The sequence below is a fragment of the Chionomys nivalis genome, chromosome X (genome assembly GCF_950005125.1).
Source record: "Chionomys nivalis chromosome X, mChiNiv1.1, whole genome shotgun sequence".
Taxonomy (NCBI): domain Eukaryota; kingdom Metazoa; phylum Chordata; class Mammalia; order Rodentia; family Cricetidae; genus Chionomys; species Chionomys nivalis.
The window spans coordinates 45,064,244-45,075,310 of NC_080112.1; positions in this window are offsets into that span (position 1 = coordinate 45,064,244).

Here is an 11,067-nt window from a genome sequence, read left to right on the forward strand (position 1 = left end):
CCCTACTCGTCCAATTCCTCTCCACATCACCTCCAATTTGAGTCCACAACTTTTCTGTGTTTCATTAGAAAATATACTGCTAAGACATAACAATAAAATAAGATAAAATCTACAATCTGAATAAGCTCAGGCGTTAGCTAGAAAGTATACAGCTGTGGGGAGGGGTGGATCTCCCTAGGACTGGAAAATAGAATAGTTAATTAAAGATGGATGAGGGTGGGCTGGAACGAGAGAATATTGTTGCTTTTGAATAGCACCATTCAACATATACACTCAATTTCAATATTTGTAAATATTAGAAACATAATACCAATAGAAATGAAAATACTTAATAATTGCACACAGTCAGAACAATATTTGTGGACAGCTGAGCAAGTGATGTGTTAACCTCAGATTGCACAGAGCCTTCTTTCTTCTGTGTGCTGATGGGATCACCTGGCCAACTGTGAGAGCCCTTAATCCCCCTGTATTAAAACATAGAGTACTTAGAATATTAGATTTATAATATGACCATCGTTTGACTATAGGCAGAACACACTGGCCTTAATTTAATACTGTGAGCTAGCATTTCCTTTCAAGGTTGTAAAGCTTAAAACTCTGTCAATAAGCATTGGCATTTTATATCTGTATTAAAATGCGTGAGTCATAGCGACAACCAGTAAACGATTCTTCGACTAAAGACTCAAATAAGACGTTTTCAATAAAATAAAATAGCAATCATTCAAAGAGTAGGAATAATATTTCTGTATGAGAAGCATTCCAAACATAAGGTTAAATGCTGTATTGTGCCTGGAATGGATGAATTATCCTCCCTCAATTTAAGGGGAAAAACAAAACAAGATGGAAGGGGGCTCTGGCATGTCTCAGTCAGGTTTCTGTTCTGAACATGCGTGTGAGTGTGTAGGGTGCCAGGTTGTTTCACTGCAGGGATGAGTGCTCCTGTGGAGGCCACAGATCAACAGCAGGTATGTTCCTCCGTCACTCTGCTCCTTACTCTTTGAGACAGTCTCTCACCTGACACTTGATGATTCAGGTAGACCTAGCTGGACATCCTGCCTCTGAGTCCCCAGGTTTCAGATGATAGGCATGTGGATTCCAGAGCAGAATCTCATGTTCACATTCTTGTCCAGCAAACACCTTACTGACCTAACTGCTCTATCCACATTCTAAATGTTGGGGTGTGTGGGGTGTGTGTTTATAAAAGTGCTCTCTGTTAGTGATGATGTTTAGTACACATGCTTGCATGTGCATACATCTGTGTGCACACTCATGGTGGATACCTTGGTTCAAGTGTGATTTATTATGGGCAGAGCTGAGCTGTCCATGGCTAGGTGTGAGCCCTTCACAGTACAGTGAGCTGTATGACTGGAATGTGCTGAGCATCCATATCTGCGGCCACGGGGACTCTCATGTGTTACTAAAAGTTTTCTTCTGAGTGCTTCTCAAGTAAGTAACCAATGTCTCTGACATGTTCAGGGGTTCCTGTAACAAGAAACTGAAATGTCCCCACCTCACTGCCACACCATGCCTGATCCTTTTTAAACTCCCCCAATATTTTTAATCTGTTTTGCTCCATGTGGAAACTGTAATTTCAACACCCGGCTCTACCATCTACAGTTTAGTAATTACTTCGTGCATTTAGCCTGGAGACTCCTAAATTGAAAATAAGGTGCAATGCTTCAATATAATGGTCTCCTCCTGATGTGTTTGGCCTGGTGTAAAATTAAGAAACCCACATTCTCTCCCTTCCTTCCTCATTGCTCCAAACTCTATCAGTTGTTCATGAGCGCCCTGTAACTATATTTCCCACAATGATTACACAGATATTTCTGTCCAGCTACATGTCTTGCAGGGCTGTGCTGCGCTCTTCTGATCAGTAAAAATGTAATAACATTTTCACATAGTCAATATTTAATTCCGTAAATGCAACTGGTTGTTGTAATCTAGGTTATTAACCACACGGTGATTTATGGCAGAGGGCAGACGGTAGTGGGGGCAGAACAGTAGGAAAGTCCTCTGGTGACAATAAAACGGGTATAAATTTCATAGCTCTGCCTGAGAAATGTACTTATATTGTATATTAAGAATAGCTTTTTATAAATTTTAATGATCTGTGTTATTAATGGGACTGCCATCGTCACTGCTTGGGTGAGACTACAGGTTTTGTATTTCATTTTTTTTCCTTTAACTTTTGCATCGGCTGAAGTTCTTGTGAAAACAAAGGAAGGGGAACAGGGCAGAGAAGGAGAGAAGAAGAAGAAGAAGAAGAAGAAGAAGAAGAAGAAGAAGAAGAAGAAGAAGAAGAAGAAGAAGAAGAAGAAGAAGAAGAAGAAGAGAGAGCACTGCTATGAGATATTTGCCAAAAAAAAAATATCCTCAAGAATTATAAGCCTGCCATTGTTTTGCTGGAGTAGCAGGCCTGCAGACAGTAGTTTGCATAAAGTTTTATGAGCAAGGAAGAGGTTGGGCTAATTGGATAAAACACAGCCATATTCTGCTATGCTCACAAAGACCAAGTCAACATGCAAACATGAATCCAGGGCGACCTACAGAAGAAAAAACAAATCTGCATGGAAATTGTCCTTCTTCCCAGCTTCTGGTTCTCATCCTAGGCACACCCAGGATTTCTTGCTCTGAATGAGAGAATACACACACATATACACACATGTGCTGATGCGTGTGCACACGCACACACACACACACACACACACACACAACAGTGCCTCAGTATATTTCAGGAACATTCCCAGCCCACAAAATCTTCTTTCCACTCTTCATGTCAAGCTGCATGGAGAACAGGTGAGCAAAGAGAGCAATCAACAGAAGAATCGGCCTGAATATCTGTGTTCCAAACACTTTCCACACACAGAAAGTGTTCTTCATCCCTCATCAAAACAAGCTTCTTTTCCTAACAGATGGAGACCACTAAAGAAGTCCACAGCTAGTCAAACTGTGGCAATAAGTGATTGCGCACTGCCCAGCCACAGTTGATACATCTAGCATGACTTCCACACCTTAACTGCAGGGCATCCCACAGAGAAGGACTAAAAGTTTGTGTGCATGTAATCATGGTCATACAGATGCATATGGAGCAGCAACAGTGGAAGAAGAAAGGGACATGAATTTGAGAGGAAATGGGGAGAGGATGAGAGGACCTGACAAGGTGGGAGGGAGATGGGAGAAGAAAACACTCTGCAGTGACTATGTATGAAGTTATCAAATAAAAACCAAGACATTTAAGTCTAAAACACATCCAGGATGGAAGAGTACACCAGGACACCATGGTTGTGCAACTGAGAGAGTGAGACGGTCTTCATGGGCAATGCTAATGTCCCGGGTGGGGGAGCACCCATGTGGTTTTCTGACTAAAGACTGTGTCCCTTACAGGTGGGCAGAGCACTGTGGCTGCTTTCCTGTGTTACCCCTGCTGGCTCTCCATGTTTACATGGTTCTGCAAAACATTTTCACGGTAAACTGCTGTATGCTTGGTTACTCTGCTCCTGATCTGTTTCCTGACTAGCTGCTGGATCTTTTACAAGCAGTGAAAAGCAACCTGCTTCTCCTCAGGGTGGGCCAGTTCTTCATCATGGTAACAAAACTCCTGAGGCGAAGGACTTTAGAGAGACAAGATTTATTTTGACTCATGGTTTCAAAGATTTCAGTCCATGGTTAGCTGGATGGATTGGTTTGGTCTTGAGGAAAAAGTTGAATTCTGAGTGCATGGCACTGTGAACATAGACACACATAGCACTGTGGACATAGACACACATAGCACTGTGGACATAGACACACATGGCACTGTGGACATGGGAGCACATGGCACTGTGGACACGGAAGAACCTGGCACTGTGGACACGGAAGAACCTGGCACTGTGGACACGGAAGAACCTGGCACTGTGGACACGGGAGAACATGGCACTGTGGACATGGGAGAACATGGCATTTTGGACATAGGAGATCATGACACTGTGGACAAGGGAGGACATGGCACTGTGGACACGGGAGCACATGGCACTGTGGACACGGGAGAACATGGCACTGTGGACACGGGAGCACATGGCACTGTGGACACAGGAGCACATGGCACTGTGGACACGGGAGCACATGGCACTGTGGACACTGGAGAACATGGCACTGTGGACACGGGAGAACATGGCACTGTGGACATAGGAGAACATGGCACTGTGGACATAGGAGAACATGGCACTGTGGACACAGGAGAACATGGCACTGTGGACACGGGAGAACATGGCATTGTGGACACGGGAGCACATGACACTGTGGACATAGGAGATCATGACACTGTGGACAAGGGAGAACATGGCACTGTGGACACGGGAGCACATGGCACTGTGGACACAGGAGCACATGGCACTGTGGACACGGGAGAAAATGGCATTGTGGACACGCGAGAACATGGCACTTTGGACATGGGAGAACATGGCACTGTGGACACGGGAGCACATGGCACTGTGGACATGGGAGCACATAACACAGAGGTCCTGGAGTCTAGGCAGGGTGCCAAAGCTGCTGGGAGCACATGGCACTGTGGACACGGGAGCACATAACACTGTAGACATAGGAGCTTGTGGTACTGTGGCCATGTGTGCATACATCACTGTGGTCATGTGGGCACATAGCGAAGGCTTATCACTTCATGGTCACCAGCAAGCAGATATAGCAAGTAAAGAGTGCCTAGGGATAAAATAAGTCTTCCAAGGATGCATTTAATGATGGCTGCCACTAGTGGGGTCCCAAATCCCAAAGCTCACGCCATCTGTCAAAATAGAACCGTCTTTTGTGAACTGAATTTCCACAGGTTCTGTGAAGGACATCTCACTTCCAAGTTACAAAACCCTTAAGTTGTGGATGGTGGTGCTGTCACATATGTAGTACCACACTTGGCTTCACTAACTCAAAGTCAGTTCTTATTCAAGGTAATTAATTTCAGTTTTCAATCAAGAAAAATGGGTGTTGCCAGCTCAGTAGAGAGCAGTTATTCAGACTTCATGTCCCTCAGAACCATCAGTGCTATGCTGGAGAACAAGCACCACCCACATCCTCCAGGGACCCCTGGGAGTATGCTGCCCTGCCCATATTAGTGGCTCCATAAATATTCCATGGTTTGATTTGATCTCCTGGTAAATATATATTCAAGACTAGAATAATTTATATGCACTAATGTGAACCCAGACTCTAGTTTGAAAAGCAAATGCAGGGAGAATGAAAATAAATGTGAAGTGGGAAGATTTGGAACAGAGATTTCCGAGAGTGCAGTGAGTACTAATCTGTCGTCATCATCTTTGCTATGACATTTCTCTGGAGGTCAAGGGGAGCTCGCATCAACACATACTATCAGCCTCCCATCCAGTTCAAAGCTTTGGGCAAAACACGGAGGTCCTGGAGTCTAGGCAGGGTGCCAAAGCTGCTGGGTAAGTTTCAACTTTCTTACAACAACCACAGACAGGGGGAGGCAGCACCCACCACAGTGGTGCCCCTCTCATTTGCATTCAGCTGCTCAGCACAGGCTTTAATCTTTGTTCCCCTTGGGCCCACATGGAGAAAAAAGCCTCTTGCCATCTTTGCAATGGGGCTTCGAGGCGTGGTGTCCAGGGTATGAACTACATGCCTGCTGGTTTGCTTTAAGATGTGTTCTAGGAAAGACTAGACCATGCACCTTAGACTTAACAACCAGATGACAACGAGCTAGCATGGCCCTGTGCCCAAGGAGCCCATGCTCTGGGGGTGGCCACTGCCGGGGAAGATGGCATTTCTTTCATAAATCATCAACGCACACTTGGAGAGTTTACTAAATGTCAGAAATGTTCTCCATGTGTGAAGTTAGGGTGACATTAATCAGCATAATTAATGCTGATAACTGGCTTTCCTTACATTTTCTTCTATTTAAAGATCACTAACCATCTGTAGAAGTTTGGGGACAGAATGTTCCCCAGAGGCTCACATGTTTGCACACTTGTTCCCTGGCTGGTGACAGTGTTTAGGGAGGTTATAGGACCTTCAGGAGGTAGGACCTGGCTGGAGGAGGTATGTCGCTGGAGGTGGGCTTTAACACTCTATATCCTTGCTCTACTTCCTGCTCCCACATGGGATGGAAGATGCCATCTCTAAGCCGTGTCTCCTCCAGTATGGAGTTTTCTTCTAAACCTTGAAGTTCAAATAAGCTCTCCCTTATGTAAGCTGCCTTGGTCGCAGTGTTTGATCACAGCCCAAACTTCAAGCTTGCTAAAACTTCAAGCACTATATTGAAGAGGTATGAAGAGAGTGGACATCCTTGTCGTGTTCCTGATTTTAGTGGGATGGCTTTGAGTTTCTCTCCATTTAATTTGATGTTAGCTGTCGGCTTGCTATAAATAGGTTTTATTATATTTAGGTACAACACTTGTATCCCTAATCTCTCCAAGACCTTTATCATAAAGGGATCTTGAATTTTGTCGAATGCTTTTTCAGCATCTAATGAAATGATCATAAGGTTTTTTTTTTCTTTCAGTTTATTTATATGATGGATTACATTGATAGATTTTCATATGTTGAACCAGCCCTGCATCTCTGGGATGAAGCCTTGATCATAATGGATAATTTTTCTAATGTGTTCTTGGATTCGGTTTGCCAGTATTTTATTGAGGATTTTCGCATCGATGTTCATGAGTGAGATTGGCCTGTAATTCTCTTTCTTGGTTGGGTCTTTGTGTGGTTTTGGTATCAGGGCAACTGTAGCTTCATAAAAGGAATTTGGCAATGACTCTTCTGTTTCTATATTGTGAGATACATTAAGAAGTATAGGTATTAGCTTTTCTTGGAAGTTCTGGTAGAATTCTGCATTGAAACCATCTGGTCCTGGGCTTTTTTTGGTAGGAAGGTTTTTGATAACCGCTTCTAATTCTTTGCGAGCAACAGGTCTATTTAGATTGTTCACCTGGTCCTGGTTTAACTTTGGTATATGGTATTTATCTAAAAAAGTATCCATTTCTTTTACATTTTCCAGTTTTGTGGCATACAGGCCTTTGTAGTAAGATCTAATGATTCTCTGAATTTCCTTTGTGTTTGTGGTTATGTCCCCCTTTTCATTTCCGTTAGTCATACAGCAAAATCAAGGCCTCACAGAGCTCAGCGTGGGACAGGGCTGGAGACCAAGTTCTAACACATTAACAGCTCTTAATAACAAAAGCCCAGAGTCAGACATTGGGGTCAGACATTGGGGACAATACTGAGAAATCAGAGAGACGAAGGAGCCAAACCACAGTCACTTTACCTCTCAACTTCCCATCTGAAAAGAGACTGAGCTCCTTCTCCTCCTGCCTTATCCCTTCCTCTCTTCACCCAGCCATATCAGTTCCTGTCTGTCTATGCAGACCTTCAGACCTCTATGGTTAGCTAGTGCCTAGCTCTGCTCTCTGATCCTCAGGCAAACTTTATTTGTACAAACAAATTATCACCAGACTGTTTTGTTACACACACACACACACACACACATACCACATACTCACACATCACATACATGCCCTACACATCAACATACACACATACACCGCAATACAAACATACACATACACACAACACACCCAAACACAGAGACACTAAAACAAGCACATACACACACACCACACATACACACACATGCACACACACCACTCACACACATATACACTTCGCATATCAACAAACATATACACAATACACACATAAAAACACACACCTCACATACTTGCCCTACACATCAACATACAAACATACACATATACAGGACACACCCAATCACAGATATACTAAAACAAACACACGCACCCCACATGTACACAGCACTCATACATATACACACTCCACACATCAACACATATACACACCACACACATAAATACATACCACACATACATACATTACATACACATACACACTACACATACACACAAAACATACACATTTTGTACACACATACATACCAGATACCATACACACACATACAGACTACACACACCATACACATACACATATATACACATACCACACATCACACACATACACACATATGACATACCACACAGACCCCACACATACCACACATCATGCACACACATACCAAACACACCACACACACACACCAAATCCACCACATACTACACCCCCATCCCCACACACATACTATTGCAAAGTCATGTGGAAATGCAAAGATCACTATTTGGGCATACGTGGAATAAGCAAGAGATGGTCCATGACCTTATCTTTTTCCATTTATTCTTGCAGCTTAAGCAGTGTGAATGCTGAGTGCTTTCCTGTGCTGCCCCATCATATGTTCCTTTCATTCTTCTCTGGCCAGCACATATGGAGACGCATACACAGACCCAGGGCAACCTCTCAGCTCCTTTTCTGAGCCCTGTCATGTACCGGGGACAAACTGTCACATCTGTCCATTTCCAGCAAGCACACAGATTTATCAACAGAGTCTAGGGTTTCCATTTGTTTCTGTGATAAGCTGGCAACAAGCTTACATCTTTCCTCATTGGTAAAAACATGAAAACAGAGGCAATGTATCTACTCAGTGAGGGCATTAGGACTAACAGCAGTTGCAGGGGGTGTTAGCAATGTTAGCCCACTTTGATCGGGTTGTTCTCCCCACTCTGTTTCCAAAGCTGTGTGATTCTCATTGTCTTTCTTCTTCCTTCTATATCTTTTGCTTTCTGTTTTGAATTTGTTTAATGGTTTTGTACAGTTGTGATGGTTTGAATGAGAAATGTCTCTGGTAGTCCTGGACATCTGAATGCTTGGTCCCCCATGTTTGGGGAAGTTTAAGAAATGTGACCTTGTTGAAGGAAAGCAAATCAAAAGACATAACAATGTTTAGTTCATTTCAGTACCCAAGAGAATCCATTCTAGAAGCTTTCCTGTTATCCCTGTCAGTGAAGGCTTCAAACAGGGACAGAAATGCATTTAAACACTGAATTGAAAAGACGTTGAATTAGGAAAGGTTTGCAGGAAGATGCATACAGTATCTCTCATTCCAGGGTCAATCCTGAACCAATGATCTCTGGGGTTTTGTGTCTGCTGGCTTCTTCAAACAGAGGCAAGCCCAGCCCTGATGGATGGGAGAACTACTTGAGTGGACGGAATGCAGCTCGATGGTCACAGTGGGGTTAAAATAACAGTTCAACGGAGACACTTCCCAGATAATAAAACAAACCATTAGTTTGAGACAAGAATGTCAGCCGGGCGGTGGTGGCGCACGCCCTTAATCCCAGCCCTCAGGAGGCAGAGGCAGGTGGATCTCTGTGAGTTCGAGACCAGCCTGGTCTACAAGAGCTAGTTCCAGGACAGGCTCCAAAACCACAGAGAAGCCCTGTCTCGAAAAAAAAAAGAAAAGAAAAGAAAATGTTGTGTTAAAACTCATCTAATAAATTTATAATGTCTTTAGTTTGTTCTCAGTTCCATCTATCCCATAGAATTCTTAGATCTTGTCTTTTGATTGTACAAGAGCATTCTCGAACATTGTGTTTGTAGTCATTTATTTTAGTTTTCGAGAAAAAACCAAAAAAAAAAAAAAAAAAAAGAAGAATGTCAGTATGATGTACAGAGTCCCCAGAGGATCAATGCTCCCTAGATTATGAGAAATATAAAGAAAGTTCCCAGGTAGGGCATGGGCTCTCAGTGTCAACCTGTGCTCTGGACACTTTGCTAGCATGAGGGTGGGCATACGGGCAAAAGAGCCCTATCTATGTCAATGAGGGCTTAGAAGTATATAGTATAGAATCCATACTTTTCTTCTGTATCAGCTCTGTGTGTGAGAACCAATTGACAAAATTACACAACTGGAAGAGAAAATAAAAGTTCGCAGTTTTTACATGAACTTCATGAAAACCCCCGTTCCAAGTCGGATTTACAGCACACCATACTTCTCCAGTGCCAGAGAACTCTTCCCCCTCGCCTCAAGTTCCAGCCTCAAAGACAGCAGCATTCTCTAAGACTGGGTGCCCCTCCCTTAGGCTGCCTGTGTGGAAAGGCCGCTCTTAAATGGTGGTATTTTCCTTCTTTCTTTCTTTCTTTCTTTCTTTCTTTCTTTCTTTCTTTCTTTCTTTCTTTCTTTCTTTCTTTCTTTCTTCCTTCCTTCCTTCCTTCCTTCCTTCCTTCCTTCCTTCCTTCCTTTCTTTCTTTCACAGTTAATTTGAGGATCTGATAGAAGCATACGTCAAGGGTCTTTGCTTAAGTTCCCATTTCTGTCACCACAAACGATTTCCCGTCTATTTTCCCCTCCTCTCTAACCATAATCCTCTCTGCCTGGTTATTTGAGACAAGAGTAGATAAAGCCTTCCTTCATTTTCTTAAGTGCTCTTATCCAAGCACCCGCTCTTCAAATGTGCTGAGTAAAGGCCTCTGAAGGGAGGATCCCGAAGGAGCAGAGGTGTCCCGCACGCCAGTGGTTTTTTATGCGGGCGCCAGCCATGCATCACTGACCGCTTGCAGTAGGTGGACCGAACTCTGACCCCGCAAGCTCCCAGGCTCCCAAGAGTCCACCGTGGATACCAGAGTGGCCTCCAAATGGCCTTGTAGCATTGGAGCTGGCTTGTTAGGATGGAAGGTAACTGTGGATCTTCTGGAGGGTTTTCGCCATGGAGAACACACTTGTCTTTTTAAACAGGGACTCACAAAACCCAGTCCCTGTCTAAGACCCGATGATAAACAGGGCAGCCCAGTGTTCCCGAGCCTTGAAGCAGTTCTTTTCCACAGAAGCAGCCTCTTGCTATGTTTCCGCCACTTGCACAAAGCATCCGGCTAGTGCATGCGTGGTGGGGAGCCACGGCTCTTGGAATCTACTGGAATGATCCTGCCCATTCAGCGCTGGGGAATTCGGGCAGTATTTCACAGTTGAGGAAGGGCTCCCCCCTTCTCTGAGCTCTCGCTCAGCTCAGGGCTTTGACTTGAAGACTGCAGCTTACACTGTCAAAATGCATGCTGATTTGATCCCTTTCTTAAAGGCTGGATCCTTAGAAAGTTCCGTGATAAAGGACTATTCAGCGTGAGGTCTGACCCTGCAAGCAGGCATCTGCGGGGCCGCAGTGG